Source organism: Dunckerocampus dactyliophorus, chromosome 3 (genome assembly GCF_027744805.1).
Source record: "Dunckerocampus dactyliophorus isolate RoL2022-P2 chromosome 3, RoL_Ddac_1.1, whole genome shotgun sequence".
In the NCBI taxonomy this organism is placed as follows: Eukaryota; Metazoa; Chordata; class Actinopteri; order Syngnathiformes; family Syngnathidae; genus Dunckerocampus; species Dunckerocampus dactyliophorus.
Genome location: NC_072821.1, coordinates 39,603,009 through 39,623,290, shown reverse-complemented (window position 1 = coordinate 39,623,290; position 20,282 = coordinate 39,603,009).

The window sequence follows — 20,282 nt, the reverse complement described above, 5'->3', positions numbered from 1 at the left end:
ACCAAGGGGAGAGGCCGGCCCCCACACCCCACACTGGATGACCCCATGCGGCAGCCGAGCAGGAGGCCCCAGGGCAGACCCCGCCCACCCACCACCCCGGAGGCTGACCCACGTCGCCCCCCAGACGGCCACCCCGGCCCCCACCCCATCACCCGATCCGGACCCCCACCCACCAGTCCCCTCAGGAAGGCAGCCCAGCAAAGAAGACCAGGGACACCAAGCCCGCGCCAGCCCCCCTCCGAGGCACCTGGGCCACCCAGCGACCAGGACCACACCCCAGGCCAGACAAGCGAGACTCCCAGGGGCAAAGCCAGACGCCCCCAGAGAGTCAGGTCAATGAATGAATCATTGGTTCCCATATAAACTGAAATTCTGACATTTGTTCTTTAGATTCAGCAGACATTCTTTCCATAGCTATATGATCTAACAGGAGGTTTTTGTAAACAGCTATGTTCAGTTTCTTCCTTGATTTCCAAAGATAGGTCCTCACACACTTGGTGCCAAAAATTGTTAATTGGAGCACAGGCCCACATGGAGCGTAAGTAGTCATCTATTCTATGGTCTGAGCAGTGTGTACAGATGTTAGAGTCAGTTAAGCCCATTCTAAACATTCTATGTCCTGTGTAGTGTACTCTATGAAGGATTTTAAACTGAATCAGCTGTAAATTGGGATTTTTTATGAACCGGGAAGCATTGAGACATATTTGCTTCCAGAATTCAGGGTCACAGCTTGTAGATAAATCTGAGTTCCATTTTGAGATTGGAACGTCGATTGTGTTGTCTTTTTTTGAAAGTAGAACATATAGTTTAGATAGTGTTTTAGGGGTAGATATTTTTAAAAATTGGTCAATGGTGGTATTGCTTTCTCATGATATAGTCCTGAAACTTGCTTTAATTATAGATTTAATTTGTATGTATTCAAGAAATTTGTTAGGATTTATTCCATACTGTGTAACAAGGTCGTTAAATGAGATAAAGTTGTTTCCTTTAATAATATTTTTCATACAACTTATTCCTTTTTCGTGCCATGTCGGAAAATTCAATGGATTCTTTTTAAGCAAGATGTCAGGATTATTCCAGATGGGAGTGTATTGGCAAGGAGTGAGCGAGGATCCAGTTATTTTTAGAAATTCCCACTAAGCTGTCAGAGTGGTGCTTATTTTTATACTTTTAAAACAACTATTTTTCTGGAGGAGTTGGCTAATGAAGGGCAGGTTTCAAATTGGGATTTCATGGCTAAGCGATTGTTCGATGTCTAGCCATAAATAATCCAATGGGTTAGGTTTGATCCATTTTAAGATATACTGTAACCTGTTTGCAAGGAAGTAGTTGGAGAAGTTTGGGAGTTCTAAGCCCCCATATTCTTTAGATTTTTGTAACATTTTGAGACTTATTTGTGCTGGCTTATTTTTCCAAATCAATTTATTTATATATGAATCTAATGACTTGAACCAGATTATAGATGGTTTGGTGGGGATCATGGAAAACAGATAATTAACCCTTGGTACGATGGGTGGATACTCTGCTCGTAAGTGAGATGGGCAAGGTCCTCCAACGTGCAAGATCATCCAATAACAATGTCAAAGGCTCGAGGGAGAGGAAGCGCATCAAGCGGTGGCTCTAGCAGTTCTGGTCGAAGTACTCCAGATTCAGTCATATATATGGAAATGTCCATCTAGAACAGATTCCTGAGACAACCGGAGGTGCTCACCTAGTACCACAACCGCCGTCGAGTGGAAATATAGATAAAGCAACAGCGAGAGCCTTACAGAAGGTAAAACACCGCGCAAAAAAGCAAGAAAGAAGCTTAATGAAAAAGAGTGAGGCTACCATGGCGAAAACCATGGAGGATTTTGGAAAACAGCTGCAGCAACTTGGAGAATTCCAACTCCATGTACAGAGTAATTCAAGGTCTGCTTGAGACTTCCAACGCCATACAAAGAGAAATGCAAGGTATGAGAAAGGAAGTTCAAGGTCAGAGAGCAGAGAATAAAGCATTGCAAAATGAAATGGGGTTAGGAAGGAAATGCAATGTCTGAGAGTGGAAAATAAAGAATTATAGGAAAGTTATGCTGCACTGGGAGCCACTCTCAAAAATGAATGTGAAGAAAAAGAAAAAATCATTGAGCAGCTGAAAATCACCATAGATGACATGGATCAGAACACGAGAATGAATGTCGTGGTCGTGACGGGACTTCCAATCAAACCAAGGTCCTATGCCAGAGCAGTGGCGAATACTGAAGAACCAGACGAAATGGATGTCGCCTCAACAGAGCAACAAGTTGTTGCTTTCTTGCAATCAAAGAATGTAGATGTAGACATCCAATCTATTGATACTTGCATCCCACTGTATGGTAGGAACCTACTACACCCGTCATCATCGTCAAATTCACTAGGAAACACAAGGTTTCTCTGCTGAAACAGGGAAAGAAGCTGAAAGGAACAAACGTCTACATGAATGACCACCTGACCAAGCGCAACGCTGAGATTGCGAAGAAAGCACGTGAGCTGAGGAAGCAAGGAAAGATTCAAGGAACATGGAGTGCAACCTGCAAAATTTTCATCAAAGCAAATGGAGGAGCAGAGGCCAGAGTTCTTTCTGTCAAAGACATCAAGGACTTAGAAAGATATTGAGGTGTCCCAACATGGAGGAAAAAAGCTTCAATATGCTACAAAGAAGATCTACAATTGGACACTTTTCACTTTACAGATCACAAACAATTGGATATGGAAAAAGATATTGATCCAGACTCAAATGTTTTCTCTCACATTACAAACGACTGCCGTTATTATACGGAGGAGCAATACAACAACAGTTTCATAAACGACGACAAGTTATCCATCATCCACATAAACAGCAGAAGCTTGAACGCAAACTTTACTAATATTAAACAATATTTGAATCAATTCAAAGAACCTTTCAAAGTTATAGCAATCTCAGAAGCTTGGATCAATGCTAACAAAGGAATGGACTTTGAGCTGGAAGGATATGAAATGATGAGTGCAAACAGGAACAATTCAAATGGAGGAGGTGTGGCCGTATACGTGGACAAACATCTGAACTACAAAATGGTAAAGAATATGTCATTTGTCATTGATAACATTTTAGAATGTATAACAATTGAAATCTGTAAAGAAAAAAGAAAAAAATGTGTTAATAAGTTGTGTGTATAGAACTCCAAAGTCAAAGATTGGAATATTTGAGGATTGGATTAAGACAACGTTTACAGACATACAGGAGATCAAAAAACTATTTTTATATGTGGAGACTTCAATATTGACCTTTTGAACCAACACAAGTACAAGGAAATAGACAACTTTACAGACACAATGTATAGATTCAAGATTCAAGAGAGTTTTATTGCATGGTAAAACAGCAGTTATACTATGCAATGAAAATCTTATTCTGTTCATTCTCCCAAGAAAAGAAAGAAAACACAAGAAAGAATAAGAACATAAGAAACATAAACACATAAACATCAAAACAGAAGAGACATTAATACAAATAAATAATACAAATAAATAAATAAATAAAGTGCTATGAGTGTGTGCTTGTGTTGCGTGCGGCGTGTGTGAGTGCTTCGTTGAGAAGCCTGATGGCCTGTGGGTTAAAGGCTGTTTGCCAGCCTTGTCGTCCTGGACTTCAAACTCCTGTAGCGTCTGCCTGACGGTAGGAGTGTGAATAATGAGTGTTGTGGATGTGTGCTGTCCTTGATGAGGTTGTGTGTTCTGCGTAGGACTCTAGTTTTATAAATGTCTTGCAGTGAGGGGAGGGCTGCTCCAAAAATGTTCTGTGAGGTCTTGATCACCCGCTGGAGTGCCTTCCTATCACGTGTTGTACAGTTACCGTACCAAACAGTGATGGAGGCGGTAAGGACACTTTCCATAGTGCATCTGTAGAAGCAACTCAGGATTGTGGTGGACATGCCAAATTTCCTCAGTCTTCTCAGGAAGTACAGTCTCCTTTGGGACTTCTTCAGAATTTGTTGGGTGTTGTGAGACCAGGTGAGGTCCTCGCTGATGTGTGTGCCAAGGAACTTGAAGGTTTTCACCCTCTCCACCTCAGTCTCATCAATAAACAGGGGTTTATGCGGCTCCTTTTCCCTTGTTCTTGGGTCTATGATCATCTCTTTAGTCTTATCTGTATTGAGAAGGAGATTGTTAGCACGACACCAAGCTATGTGGTCCGCCACCTCTCTTCTGTATGATGTTTCAACACCACCAGTGATCAGGCCGATGACTGTAGTGTCATCTGCAAATTTAATGATGCTGGTGTTGTTCTGGGAGGCCACGCAATCATAGGTGAAGAGCGTGTAGAGGAGTGGACTCAGCACACACCCCTGTGGGGTCCCAGTGCTCACAATTCTTGAGCTGGATGTGCGATTGTGGACTCTGACTGACTGGGGTCTGCCTGTGAGAAAGTTAAACACCCAGTTACAGAGGGAGGGAGAAAGGCCAAGTGTGAGGAGCTTATTTGTGAGTTTGTGGGGGCTGACTGTGTTAAAAGCAGAGCTATAGTCTATAAATAGCATTCTGACATATGTGTCCTGGCCCTGTAGGTGAGAAAGGGCTGTGTGGATGGCGGTGTTGACTGCATCATCCGTGGACCGGTTCTGGCGATATGCAAACTGTAGAGGGTCCACAGTTGCCGCCAGGATGCTCTTTTTGATGTGGGTCATGACTATTCTTTCAAAGCACTTCATAACAATAGGAGTGAGTGCTATAGGGCGATAGTCGTTCAAGCAGGTCACGTTGCTCTTCTTGGGTACGGGCATTATGGTGGTGGACTTAAAGCAGGTCGGTACAGATGCTTGTGCAAGCGACAGGTTAAATATGTCAGCAAGCACATCAGCTAGCTCTCATGAGCAAACCCGAAGTGCACGTCCTGAGATGTTGTCTGGGCCTGCTGCTTTTCGTGGGTTTGTTTTGTTCAGAACCCTGCGGACATCAGCTGATGTCACCATGAGAGGTGAGTCCTGTGTGCTCCCCAAGTCCAGCCACCCTCTCTGCTCATCAGGAGTTTGGGTGTCAAAGCGGGCATAGAACTCGTTCAGCTCATCAGGAAGTGTGGTATGGCTGGACGTGGCTACGCTACTCCGCTGTCGATAGTCTGTGATGTACTGGACCCCCGCCCACATGCGCCGAGGGTCTGAGGTGGAATAGTAGCCTTCCAGCTTCTGTCTGTACTGTTTTTTGGCCTCTCGTATGGACCTCCTCAGGTCATATCTGGCCTTTTTGTAGTCATCAGCGGTGCCCATGACAAATGCAGTCGAACGAGCACGTAGCTTAGCCCTTACATCACAGTTCATCCACTGTTTTTGGTTAGGGTATTTTCTGTAATACTTGGTGGTGGTAACAGTCTCTATGCATGTGCTAATGTAGCCAGTAACAGCAGAACCGTATTCATCCAAATCAACAGTACAATCTTCCCTCCCCGCTGCAGTTTTAAACACATCCCAGTTTGTGCAGCCAAAGCAGTCCTGAAGTACTTGATCAGTTTCTTGATCTTGATCAGTATAGCTTGAGTTTATATCCTAAAATCATTAGACCAAGCAGAATACCAGAGCACTGTGCCTCCCTTATCCATAATAGATTCACCAATGACTTGGATAACAACACCATCAGTGGCCTGCTAATTAGTGACATCAGTGATCATCTTCCAGTGTTCACTATCTACAATGAACATTATAAGAAAAACAGGTGGAGGCAAAAAAGACATTTCAAAGATTGCGTACAGAGGACAGCATCCGTGCCTTCAGGAAAGATCTAGAAGAACAAAGTTGGGAGAGGGTCTACAGTGCAACAGATGTGGATGAAGCATATGACAGCTTCCTTGGTACTTATATGGAGCTCTACCATAAGAACTGTCCCTGGCAAGAAAAGCCCAAGAAGCAAAAGAAAAACCAGCAGCCATGGATGACAAAAGGACTAAAAAACGCCTGTAAGAAGAAGAAGACATTATACAGGACATTCATCATTCAACAGACTAAAGAAGCAGAACAAAAGTATAAGACTTACAAAAACAAGTTGACAACTATCTTGAGAGTGTGTAAGAGGGAATATTATAGTCATGTTCTTGATAAGAACAAAAATAACATGAGAGCAACTTGGGGCATCTTAAATAGTATTATAAAGAACAACTTTAAGAAAGCAGACTACCCCCACTATTTCATGGTTGGAAACACTAACAGGAATGACATGAATGCGGTAGTTGAAATGTTTAATGATTATTTTGTAAATATTGGACCAAAACTGGAAGAAGACATTCCAAAACAAGACACAATTGATAAAGGGAATGATATCATTGATAGGAATCTCAATTTTATGTTTCTCACTGTTGTAACCAAAAAGGAGATCACTGACATTGTTAACCATTTTAAGGCAAAAACATCAACTGACTGTCATGGAATGGAAATGGAAACAATTAAAAGGGTCATCAATGAGATCGCAGACCCGTTAACATATATTAGTAACTTATCATTTCAGACTGGAATATTTCCAAGCAAAATGAGAACAGCCAAGGTGGTTCCAATTTTCAAAAAAGGAGACAAACACCAATTTACAAATTATCGGCCAGTTTCCTTGTTACCACAATTCTCTAAAATTGTGGAGAAGCTATTTAATAATAGGTTGGACAAATTCATTAATAAGAATGAATTATTTGCTAGCAGTCAATATGGTTACAGAGCCAACATTTCAACTTCTATGGCACTGATCGAAATCACGGAAGAAATCACTACTGCTATGGACAACAGAAGATGTGCAGCAGCTGTATTCATGGATCTGACAAAAGCCTTCCATACAATTAATCACAATATCTTAATACTACTTTAGGAAACAATTTGTAAAGCTCGGAGAATATACATCTGGGAACTTAGACACCACGTGTGGAGTACCCCAGGGGTCCATACTGGGACCAAAACTGTTTAATTTGTATATCAACGACATTTGTAAAGTAACAAAGGACTTAAAATTGGTCTTATTCGCGGATGATACCACCGCCTTTTGTTCTGGTGAAAGCACACAAGAACTCATTAAAAAGGTCAAGGATGAAAAGGTCATATTAAAGTCATGGTTTGACAGGAACAGATTATCCTTGAACTTAAGTAAAACTAAAATAATGCTATTTGGAAATAGCAGAAGGGATACGTACGACCAAATACAAATTAATGGAGTGGACATTGAAAAAGTGGAAGAATATAAATTCCTGTAGGTTATAATAGACGAAAAAATGAGTTGGAAATCTCATATTAAAAATATACAACAAAAGGTCGCGAGAAATATCTCTATATTGAATAAAGCAAAATGTGTTTTTGATCAAAAATCCCTCCACACCCTGTACTGTTCCTTAGTATTAGCATATTTAATGTATTGTGTGGAGATATGGGAAATAATTACAAAAGCCATCTTCACTCACTTACTGTACTGCAAAAAAGATCTGTTAGGATAATTCATAATACCAAGTATAGACAACATACACACCTTTATTTTTAATATCACATATTAGTGAGGATCATTCATAATACCAAGTATAGACAACATACACACCTTTATTTTTAATATCACATATTAGTGAGGATCATTCATAATACCAAGTATAGACAACATACACACCTTTATTTTTAATATCACATACTGTATTAGTGAGGATCATTCATAATACCAAGTATAGACAACATACACACCTTTATTTTTAATATCACATATTAGTGAGGATCATTCATAATACCAAGTATAGACAACATACAAACCCTTTATTTTAAAAATTGCAGATATTAAAATTAGCAGATTTAGTATTCTTTCAAACCGCTAGAATAATTTATAAAGTTAATAACAACTCGTTACCCAAAAACCTAATAAAGTATTTCTCAATCAGAGAGGAGAAATATGATCTTAGAGGAAAATTAAACTTAAAACTGTCAGGCTTGTTGGGAGGAGTCTGGTGTAGGATCCCAAGATGCAGCAGCAAGACAACTCCAGGTACGGAAAAAATCTTTATTCTAACACAAGTCAGTACAACTAAAAAGAACAAAAAACAACGGTGCCAACTAGAGTCCAAGGGCACCGCGATAAAAGGAGTGAGGCAGGTAAGGAAACACAAAATACCTGAGATGCGTGCGGGTTGCCAGATGAGCAGGCGGAAATTCGAACATGCACAAAAACAATGTCTAGGAAGACAAAAGGGTGTCACAGGTACAGTCCAACACGAGGAATAATCCCACGTCTTCCAGACGCAGCCACAGGGATTAAGCCGAGAAAATGAGATACAGCTGTGCTCATCAGGCAGCTCCGCCCATCTCAGGAGGACCAGCATCTGAGTGACACAGAAAGCACGGCAGTAACTGAATCTAGAAATAAACTTAATGAAAGCAAATGATATGTCACCGTAGAGCGTGACAAAAACATTTATATGTGAGAACTACGCTGAAAAGCCACAGCATTTCCGTGTGTGGAATTAAAAGATGGAAGGGATTGAGTAAGGAAGTCCAACAAAGTACAGAGATGAGCACATTCATAAACAATACAAGCAGTTGATGTTTACTAAATACAAGGAAGAAGAGTCTTGATTGTTCTGTCAGGTTTGTTATTTTTTTTGTTTTATTTAAAAAAAAGTTCTTTATTCATATTTATTTAAATATTTATTATTATTATTATTATTATTATTATTATTATTATTATTATTATTATTATTATTGTTATTATTATTATTATTATTATTATTATTATTTCTTTTTTCTTTCTTTCTTTCTTTCTTTCTTTATTTTTATTTTTTTTTTAGGGGGGGGCTGTCTTACCGTTATCTATTATGTATTATCCTGACTATCATAGAAAACATGACATGGAATGCAGGAAGTGAACAACATGTACTGTACAAGATGTAGATTGGAAGGGGGGTAGGATTAAATCAGCTTTGCTTCTTCCTACTCCTTTTGGACATGTGGAACTGTGAAAGAATGATTCATGAGATGTATTCCATTGTAACTTTCATGTTCAGATAAACTAAACCAAACCAAACCAAACTTAATGATGACAAGTGTGGTGTTGTTTCTGCCATATAGTAGGACGCAAGTGTCAATACTGTTGATACCTACATCCACCTCCTTTGATTGTAGGAAGTTAGCAATCTGTTGCTTTATTGATGGAACATCTCTTGACTTGGATGTGATTTGGATTCCTGTGAGGATCACATCATTCATTCGTGCATTCTGATCCATCTCGTTGATGAAATATTTAATTTGCTGAGTGATATTTTCCTTTGCTTCTTTCTCTTCCTCAAGGATGGTGCGAAAGGTAGCTTTATCCTTGAATAGTGCCTTGATATCATTCTGTAGAATGTTGGTATCATTGCATAATGCTCTATTTTCTTCCGTGGGGTCTTTCGCGTCCTAAAGATCAGCACACGATGCAGCTTCTATAGGGTTTATAGCCTCCTTGAGAGCAGTGCGCAAGGCGGTGTTGTTTTCCAATAATGCCCTGATATCATCCTGCAGAACTCTAACATCCTTGCATAATGCTGTATTTTCTTTTAGCTTCCTGAAGAGCAGAGCGCAAGGCGCCATTGTCATTCAACAGTACCTTAATGTCATCCTGCAGAGCCTTGATATCTTCCATAGTGTATTTAACTTCCTTAAGAGCAGCGCTCAAGTCTGCATTTTCATCTTGCAACTCCTTGACTTCTTTTCTTAGTCCTTTGATAGCCTTGCTCTGTACTCTATTTTCTTCCATCATGTTTGTGACATCCGGTATGACTTCATGGAGGCTACTGTATTCAGATGCAATTTCTGTTTCCAGAATCAGTATATCCTTCCTTATAGTTGTATATGAAGTAAAAATGTTTCTTTGCTATTGAATGCAGATTCTCAATTGCTCCCATTATTTGTGGTAGAATAATCTCTGGTGTCTTGCAAAAATCGTCAAATTCTGGAATTGGTGTTCTATCCAAGACTTTATCCAATTTTTGTGACAGCCTCTTGAAAATATCTTCGAGTTGTTTTGTTATCCGAGTCCTCTTTCAATTCAAGTTGTTTTTTTTATTCAGGAAAACCAGAGCCAGTATCATTTTGCTTTGTATTTGGCATTGTTGCTCGGCGACCTCTTTGAACTTCAGCAGTTCAGTTGTTAGCTTGACTTGCTAGCAGGTATCGACACGTGTAACTAGTTTATTTCAAGGACAAGCTGTACCTCTCGCCTATCCAAGTTAAAGTTGGGGGATTCAGCAAGCAGTGCTGATCTTGTGTTCATGAAGTGTAGTCAGCAAAGCACCAAAATCGTTACAATTTTCAATATCTTCAACAAAGCTCTGCCATACACGTCCTTCCCAATTGAGAAAAAAAAACCCAAAAAACGTTTTTTTTTTTTTTACATAGGCTATTTAGTACACAGAAAGTTTTTTTTTAACTATTGATTAAAAAAAAATAATAATAAATAAATTATTTGGCTACCAGAAACAGTAGACTACCAGAAAAGTCATTCATCGCCGTCGTCGTCATCTTCCTGGGAACTAAAACCACTAAAGTTGTCTTCTTCAGCATCACATTTGAACAGCCTCATAATTAATTTATCACACACTTTGTCAGTCTCCCTCTCTTTCGTTGTCGCTCTGGGAGTGACTTTTGACTTGAGGGATATAAGCCACTTAGCTTGGGCTATCCTCTCCATCACACAGTATTCCAGCCTTTGAAAACACGTTGGTGATAGTGGACCAAACAGTCGCTTTAGTAAATCTACACCTGATCAAACTTACTTTAAATGTGTCAGAGATCGTTGCAGAAAACTTCAGAACGTGATATTTTCTTCCACTTCACTCATCCGCACCACTACTTTCTGAAGCTGCACTCCAACCATCATGGGATAAATTAGCAGCATCACTGTACAAGCCGCAGGGTTCAAAGCGAATGTATAAGCCTCTGCTTTATTCTTACGCTTTGAGCCGTGCGGGCGAATATATATACAGTACATATTATTCATTAGGAATGCTCCGATCAGGGTTTTATGCTGCCGATTCTGATTGTCCATGAGTGAGATCGACCGATAACAATACCAATACAAATCACGTAGATTAACTGTACATTTTGCTATTGCTATTGTCCAGGTGCGCCATCAGACAATTCAAGGGCCCTTGGCAAATACAGTAGGTAATTATTAAAAAATTAACTTTTGGGCAGATTGTTGTTGTTGTTGTTTTGTTTTTTTTCCTTTGTTATTGCACTATTTGACACAAACCTGAATTTAATTTCATGCATATTTTGGAGTAATATGAGTACATGTGAAATAAGTTGTTCAATAATTTTGTTTTTGGTTCAACATAACTAAATTAACATAATAAAATAATACAAATACATTTATTGGGGATCATAATCAAATAAAAAATGAGTCGGAAATCTCATCTCAAAAATATACCACAAAAGTTGGCAAGAAATACTTCAATATTGAATAAAGTAAAGTTTGTTGCTGATGAAAAATCCCTCCACACTCTTTACTGTTCTTTGGTATGACCATATCTACCGTATTGTGTGGAGATATGGGGCAATCATTGTAAAATAAAAGCAATCTTCACTCACTCAATGTACTGGAGGATCATTCATAATGACAACATACACACCCTTTATTTTTAAAATCACAAATATTAAAATGTTGTAATTTTTCAAACTGCTAAAATAATGTATTAATTTAACAATAACTTAAACCCATAGCATTTCAGTATGTGGAGTTAAATTATGGAACAGATTATGTAAGGATCTCAAACTGTATGATGAAATGTACAAAATGTACCAAGACGAGTGAATTCAAAAAACAATACAAGCAGTTGATGTTTGCTAAATGTAAGGCAGAAGACTCTTGAACTTCCTTTATTATGCTTGCCTTCATCTTATTTATTTATTATTATATTGATTATTATATTTATGTTCTGTCATGCACTTTTATTCTGTATTATTTATTCATTATTACACTGATTATAATATGGAATAGAGATGGAAAAGAGAGTGGACAATGTTTTTAGACTTTCATGACCAACCCAGTATCTCGGCTAGTATTCTGTGGGAGACAGCAAAAGCAGTAATGCGCGGAAAAAACATTTCATATTCATCATATAAGAAAAAGAAAGAGAGATTACTAGAATCAGAGTTGGAGAAAAAAATCCAACTCCTCGAAACCGCTCATGCTGACTCACAAGATGAGCATATCCTGAGTAACCTCAGAAAACTGAAACTAGACTTAAAAGAAATTACTGACAAGAAAATTCAGTTCCAACTGCAGAGACTACGTTTGGAGAAGTTTGAGCATGGCAATAAACACGGAAAATACTTAGCTAACCAACTAAAAGTTAATAAAGAAAAAAGCTCTATCTCCTCCATTAGAAACTCAGGAGGTCATATCACTCACCTCCCGGATTCATTAATAGAACTCCATAACGCTCTACACCGGTTACCGAATAACAAAGCACCAGGACCCGACGGTTTCCCTGCCGAGTTTTATAAAACATTCTGGTCATTACTATCTCCAATATTTCTTAGAATGGTTTTGGAAATTAAAGACAGTTCATGCTTGCCTCCAAACATGAACTCAGCTACAATCAGTCTCCTGCTGAAACCGGATAAGGACCCAACACTACCTTCCAGTTATCGTCCAACGAGAGAAATGACTACCCACCTTTAGTCAAAATGTGATGACGTCATAAATTTAATCGTTAAAAATAATAGCTGGAAACTAACTGTCAAAAAGTGATTGATGATGTGTATATATGTAAGAGGCCGTTTTGCTCATATACAGTGATGTCATTTTGGAGGGCGTGGTGTGGATGTGGGAGGGGAAAAGGAAGGGGGGTGTGACTTTGTTAATTACTATAGATTGTGTGGGCGTGGTGAGGGGTGTGGAAATGTATGAGATGTCTTATATAGCAAGGAGTGTTTGAGACAAACTATAAGTGACTGCTGGTAAAATGCCGGTGTTCAGGAAAAAGAGTGTGCATCTTGACGGGGGACGTCTGGTGGTTAGTGAGTTTAGAGGCATGGGAGTAGTTCCCTTTGTGGAACTATACAGTCATGAATATATGGACCCAGAGGTTACGCAGCTGAGAATCTATTCTACTGAATTTGAAAAACTAAAGAGTTCCATTCAAGATTTCATCGACTACATGCAGCATGTGCACGACCAAGGGGAAGTAGGAGTTACGACTATGTTGCCAAGTGTAGCGGTGAGAACGGATTCGCTACTGCGTGAAGAGGAGGGATCTTTTCTCGTCGACTGTTCGAGATCACACATCTGGCTGCTGGTGAGATATGGCCCCTGTGATGCTAATAGTGTCAGACCGCGGACTGTGATGGAGAAAGAGCGGGATTTCCCCATTCACCTTGCATTCAAGGTGGAAGACTTTGCAAAGCTGGGTGATCTCTTGAAAGAAATAAGTTTGTTTTTCACTCAAGTTAGTGTGAAGCGGAGGCATGACCTGCTGGAGAAGAGGTTAACCACTCGGGCTGAAGGCAATGTTGGAAAACAGAGGAAGACTAGTTCTCAGAGGCGGATAAATCTGAACCCCGTTTTTGACAGAGAGCTGGAGGCTGATGGATTGGCCGGAAGAGGGTCTGTTTGTGAATTAGAGACTGATTCCGCATGATTCTATCACGCATGCTGGTCTCCACCTTCTACAAAGACCTCCCAGTCCCGCCTCTCAGACCCCGCCTACCAGACCCCGCCTACCAGACACACCCACTCTTTTAAAATATAAATACAGAAGTGGAAATAGAGAAAGTACTTTAGTTCATCATGGCTGATTTTTCCTCAGAGAACACTGTGACCTCTCTTGCTGAAAACAACGTCAGCAGCAGCAGCAACAGCTATGAAATTCGAGATGAAGAGCTTCTCGATTGGCTGTCAAACATTTCTCCGACATCTTCAGGACACGCTGAGATGTATAAGCCACTTTTCCACAGCTATCAGGACGGTGATTCGACCCTTGTCGCGCCCTGTGAAGCGCAAGACTACCAGACCGATCCCTACGCCAGCACGGTGATAAAAAAGTAAAAAAGTTACGGCTGTGAAGTTAATCACCCTTCTCAACGTCAGCATCCCTGTCTCTATCCTCCAGAACCTGGATATTTCAACACTAACTTTTTATCAGTAACAGAGAATCTGTTGACATGGGAATTTCTTCCAGCTCTCAAGTATACACTGGAATTACTTGGGTTAGACATACTGGATGCTAAAGTGGAAGGAGCAGCGGAGGCTTTTCTTTACGATCTGAAGCCTGAAGATAACATTCAGGAGAAAGTTGCAGAGATCAGATTCAAGATTCAAGAGATTCAAGAGAGTTTTATTGTCATGTGCATGGTAAAACAGCAGTAATACCATGCAATGAAAATCTTATTCTGTTCATTCTCCCAAGAAAAGAAAGAAAACACAAGAAAAAATAAGAACATAAGAAACATAAACATATATACCAATAAATTAAGCAGCAACAAAAAGAAGAGACATTCATACAAATAAATATACAAATAAATAAGTAATAAATAAATAAAGTGCTATGAGTGTGTGTTGCGTGCGGGGTGTGTGAGTGCTTCGTTGAGAAGCCTGATGGTCTGTGGGTAAAAGCTGTTTGCCAGCCTTGTGGTCCTGGACTTCAAACTCCTGTAGCGTCTGCCTGACGGTAGGAGTGTGAATAATGAGTGTTGTGGATGTGTGCTGTCCTTGATGAGGTTGTGTGTTCTTCGTAGGACTCTAGTTTTATAAATGTCTTGCAGTGAGGGGAGGGCTGCCCCAACAATGTTCTGTGAGGTCTTGATCACCCGCTGGAGTGCCTTCCTATCACGTGTTGTACAGTTACCGTACCAAACAGTGATGGAGGCGGTAAGGACACTTTCCATAGTGCATCTGTAGAAGCAACTCAGGATTGTGGTGGACATGCCAAATTTCCTCAGTCTTCTCAGGAAGTACAGTCTCCTTTGGGACTTCTTCAGAATTTGTTGGGTGTTGTGAGACCAGGTGAGGTCCTCGCTGATGTGTGTGCCAAGGAACTTGAAGGTTTTCACCCTCTCCACCTCAGTCTCACCAATAAACAGGGGTCTATGCGGCTCCTTTTCCCTTGTTCTTGGGTCGATGATCATCTCTTTAGTCTTATCTGTTTATAAATTAAGGGATATAAGAGGTGAAATTCCGAATGGAACATTCTATGAACCCGAACTGCAGAAAGTGATGATTGGCTCTGACAGTCTTTTCCGCGTAGAAGAAATTTTAGATCGGAAAATTAAAAATGGTCAGAAGATGGTTTTAGTCCGCTGGCAGGGATGGCCTCGTCAGTTTGACTCTTGGCTGCCTGCTAAAGAGGTCGTCGAGCTCAGGAAGAAGAGAAACAAGAAATACCAGGAAACAGCATAATGGAAGGGCGAGACTCTTTCTACATGACACTACCGTTGAATGTGTCACACATTGCTTGTCGCTCTGCTGCCGCCTGTCTGCCATATGTCCGCAGTGCACCTCAGCCGGCGTGGGCGGAGACGCCGGAGCACACCTGCGGGCAATCAGCAATCTGGACTCCTCTTAAGCAAGGCAGCAGCATCTGTTTGTTGCCAGATTGTACTTCCTGACCTCCCGTTCCTTGCTACCGCTCAGTCCGGCTCCACTACCCTTACCCTGCTTTCTGGCCCTTTACCTGTGCTTGTGCTTACCTGCTCTGTACTGCTTTAGTGTTTTCCTGTTGGTTTGCCTTCAGCGTTTTCTGTTGTTACTTCTAGTTTTTTTCCTGACAGCCTTCTGCTGTCAGTGTTATATGTTTGTTACCCGAAGTGGATTTTCCTTTGTTTGTACTTTACCTGTTTGGACACTTTTTGTTATTAAACTTTATTTTGTATTACGAAGTTGCCCTAGTCTTGTGTTGGGATCCTATTTTTCCTGCTGTGGCATCCGCCACTCCTGAAAGAACAATCTGGCCAAGATGGATCCCGCAGACATGGAACACTTCCGCTTGGCCCTGGCACATCAAGGCCAATTAGTCGGTGGTCACGAGAAGACTCTCCAAGGCATTATGGAGGCCATATCGGTTCTATCTGCTGGCATGGACACTCTAAACCAACAACTTGCCAGCGCCTCCTCTCACCCGCCACCAGAGGTTGGTACGTCCCCACACACCTTAGACACACCTAATGGCGCAGCTGCACACGCACCTGTGCCTCATCAGCCGCGAGAGCCAAATATCCCTCACCCCTCTCGCTTCTCTGGAGACTCGGACTCCTGCAACCAGTTCTTACACCAGTGTTCTCTCGTGTTTGACCAGTAGCCCACCACGTACTCATCGGACCAATCAAAGGTAGCATTCATAATGAGTTTACTCTCGGGTAGAGCCGCTACGTGGGCTATGGTTGCGAGCACGTCTATGCCTGCCATTCGCACCTCCTTACCTATGTTCCTTGAAGAAATTAGACGTGTGTTTCATCATCCCATTCGGGGAATGGAAGCAGCTAGTCAACTACTAGATATGAAGCAGAGAGGACGCCCGGTGGCGGACTTTTCTATTGACTTCCGAGTGCTTGCTGTAGAGAGTGGGTATCCCGATACCGTCCTCCGAAGTATTTTTCGCAAGGCACTCGATGTACACATTAAAGATGAGTTGGTGGCCAAGGACAACACTACTTCCCTCAACGGCCTTATTAACTTGGCCATTGAGTTAGAGAACCGCATAAAGGAAAGGGTGAGAGAGTACACCAAGGAGGGATACTACGGCAGGGTGTCGATCCCTACAAGGATACCATTACCACCTCCGGAGGGACAGACGCTCGAACCAGGGATCGGGAACGCTGTGGCCGGACTGCCAGAGGTTCCCATGCAACTTGGAGGACGACGCCTCGCCGCCGAGGAAAGAGCACGTCGTCGCAAGCTGGACCTCTGCCTCTACTGCGGCAATCCGGGGCATCGACTCCTCCAATGCCCCATTCGACCCCATCGTCACCAGGGATCGACTCCTGGATCAGCAGCGGAGCTGAAGCCACGATCCAGGAGCAACCAACCAGTTCCGGAGGACAGTCCAGCCATGGGGAGCTGTGAGTATCTCCAGAATCCAGCCACTACAGCGGAGGAGGTTCCCTTCAAGAGACTTCTAATTAAGGGAGTAGTCATAAATAAGGGTAGAAGCATTGACATAGCCGCCCTTATTGACTCGGGCGCTGATGACTGTTTCTTGGACACAGCGTTTGTTCTAAAATATAATATCAGTATGATTAAGTTGTCTGCTAGTAAAGAGGTCTGGTCTTTGGATAGGCGCTTCCTGGCGGCCATTACACACCAAACCGAACCGCTTATTCTCCATCTCTCCGGTAACCACTCCGAAACTATCCGTTTTTACGTCATGCCTTCCCAGTCCGCGCCACTAGTTCTGGGGCTAACCTGGTTTAAGCTTTACAACCCACTCATAGATTGGAACAAGTTGCACGTCTCCAGTTGGAGCCCCTTTTGTCATGCTAATTGCCTCCGTTCGGCTCGATCCAATGTTCCCTCTTCCTTTTCTCCAGAGGAAGTAATAGATCTTACAGGAATTCCTAGCGAGTACCATGACCTAAAGCAAGTGTTCAGCAAGGACCGTGCTCAAACACTTCCCCCTCATCGACCGTACGACTGCGCCATAGAATTACTGCCTAACGCCACCTTTCCTAGCGCCAAATTGTATAACATTTCCGCTCCAGAACAAAAAGCCCTCAAGGAATATATATCCTCTTCCCTAGCAGCCGGTCTTATTCGACCCTCTTCCTCGCCACTTGGGGCGGGCTTTTTCTTTGTCGCCAAAAAAGATAAATCTCTACGGCCCTGTATCGATTACCGGGGGCTCAATAGCATTACTGTCCGCAATAGTTACTCCTTGCCACTCATGGATTCTGCCTTTTCCACCTTACACTCTGCACGCATTTTCTCTAAATTAGATCTCCGCAACGCCTATCATCTGGTACGCATTAAGGATGGAGATGAGTGGAAGACCGCGTTTAACACACCGCTGGGGCATTTCGAATATCTGGTTATGCCTTTTGGTCTCACGAACGCCCCGGCGGTGTTCCAAAACCTCATTAACGACGTCCTCAGCGACATGTTAAATCAATTCTGTTTCGTATATCTAGATGACATACTTATCTTTTCCAGGAATCTTCAAGACCACACCACTCATGTCCGACTAGTTCTCCAGCGATTAATGGAAAATAGGCTCTACGTGAAGGCAGAGAAGTGTGACTTTCACGCCACTTCGGTGCCATTTCTGGGGTACATTGTGGAGAAGGGTCAACTGCGTGCCGATCCCGCCAAGATCCAGGCGGTGGTCGAGTGGCCTACTCCTAAATCAAGGAAGCACTTGCAGAGGTTCCTCGGGTTCGCCAACTTCTACAGGCGATTCATACGTAATTTCAGCAGCAAAGCAGGACCTCTGACTAGGCTTACATCACCAAAAATTCCGTTTGTATGGACCCCAGAGGCTAATTCTGCGTTTAACACACTCAAAGCCTTGTTTACATCCGCTCCGGTTCTGGTACACCCTGATCCTAACTTACAATTTTCTGTTGAGGTTGACGCTTCTGATACAGGAGTGGGAGCCGTGCTGTCCCAGCGGTCCCCGGTCGACCAGAGACTGCATCCCTGCGCCTTCTTCTCGCGTCGCCTCACACAGGCTGAAGGGAACTACGATGTGGGCAACAGGGAGCTGTTGGCCATCGTTCTCGCGCTGCGGGAGTGGCGGCATTGGCTGGAGGGCGCAGTTCATCCTTTTATAGTTATCACCGACCACAAGAACTTGTCATACATCAGAACCGCCCAGAGACTTAATGCCAGACAAGCCCGTTGGTCACTGTTCCTAACACGCTTCAATTTCTCCATCACCTACAGACCCGGATCACGCAATATTAAACCCGACGCCCTGTCCAGAGTCTTCAGTTCCACGGAGGAGGGAACAGCGCCTGAAACCATCATACCTGTGGCCCGGGTGTTAGGCGCTGTTCGGTGGGAGGTGGAGAAGAAGGTGTCGGAGGCAACTGAAGGGGAGGAGCCTCCAGAGGGTTGTCCGGCTGGTAAATTGTTTGTTCCAGAGACACAAAGATCGGACGTATTGCAGTGGGGTCACGCATCTAGAGTTACCTGTCACCCAGCAACCAGACGAACTCAGCTGGCATTGGCGCAGAGGTTTTGGTGGCCCTCCATGGCGGCGGATGTGAAGGAGTTCGTCGCGGCCTGCTCTGTCTGCGCCAGAAATAAGTCGTCGAATCGACCTCCGGCGGGCTTGTTACAACCGTTGCCCATCCCGACCCGTCCCTGGTCACATATAGCTATGGACTTCGTTACTGGACTACCCCCTTCCAGAGGAAACACCACAATTCTGAACATTGTTGACCGGTTTTCCAAGATGGTACATTTTATAGCATTACCTGGACTACCTACTTCACTGGACACAGCTCGACTCTTGGTGAGACATGTCTTCCGCATCCACGGCATTCCACTCAATATTGTTTCCGACAGAGGACCCCAATTCACTTCCAAGGTGTGGAAATCCTTCTGCAAGTTGCTCGGGGCATCGGTGAGCCTATCATCCGGTCACCATCCACAGACCAACGGCCAGACAGAGCGGGCCAACCAGGACCTCGAGTCGGCCTTACGCTGCGTCTGCCACCGACACCCATCATCCTGGTCCATCCACCTCCCCTGGGTGGAATACGCGCATAACACCCTTGTCAGCTCGGCCACAGGTATGTCACCCTTCAAAGTCGCTAATGGATACCAGCCTCCTCTTTTTCCGTCTCAGGAGGCGGAAGTGTCGGTGCCATCGGTCCAGATCCACCTGCGCCGCGCCCGAAGAGTATGGCGAGAGACAGTAGCCGCGCTGAACCGCACGGCAGACCGCAATCGACGCCTGGCCGACCGCCACAGAATTCTCGCACCCGTCTACCAGGTCGGTCAGGAAGTCTGGTTGTCATCCAGGAACTTACCACTGGCCGGAACCAGCCGGAAGCTGGCACCCAGATTTGTGGGACCGTACAAGATCGACTCCATCATCAGTCCCTCCTCCGACAGACTTAAACTACCGCCAGCACTCAAGGTACACCCGGTATTCCATGTCTCCTGCCTCAAACCGGTGTCCTCCAGTCACCTGTGCCCCCCGGTCGAGTCGCCTCCTCCGCCACGCCTGATCGATGGCCATCCAGCATACACAGTGAAGGCCATCTTGGACTCCCGAAGGAGGGGCAGAGGATTCCAGTACCTGGTCGACTGGGAGGGTTACGGCCCTGAGGAGCGTTCTTGGGTCTCCCGCTCCCTTATCTTGGACC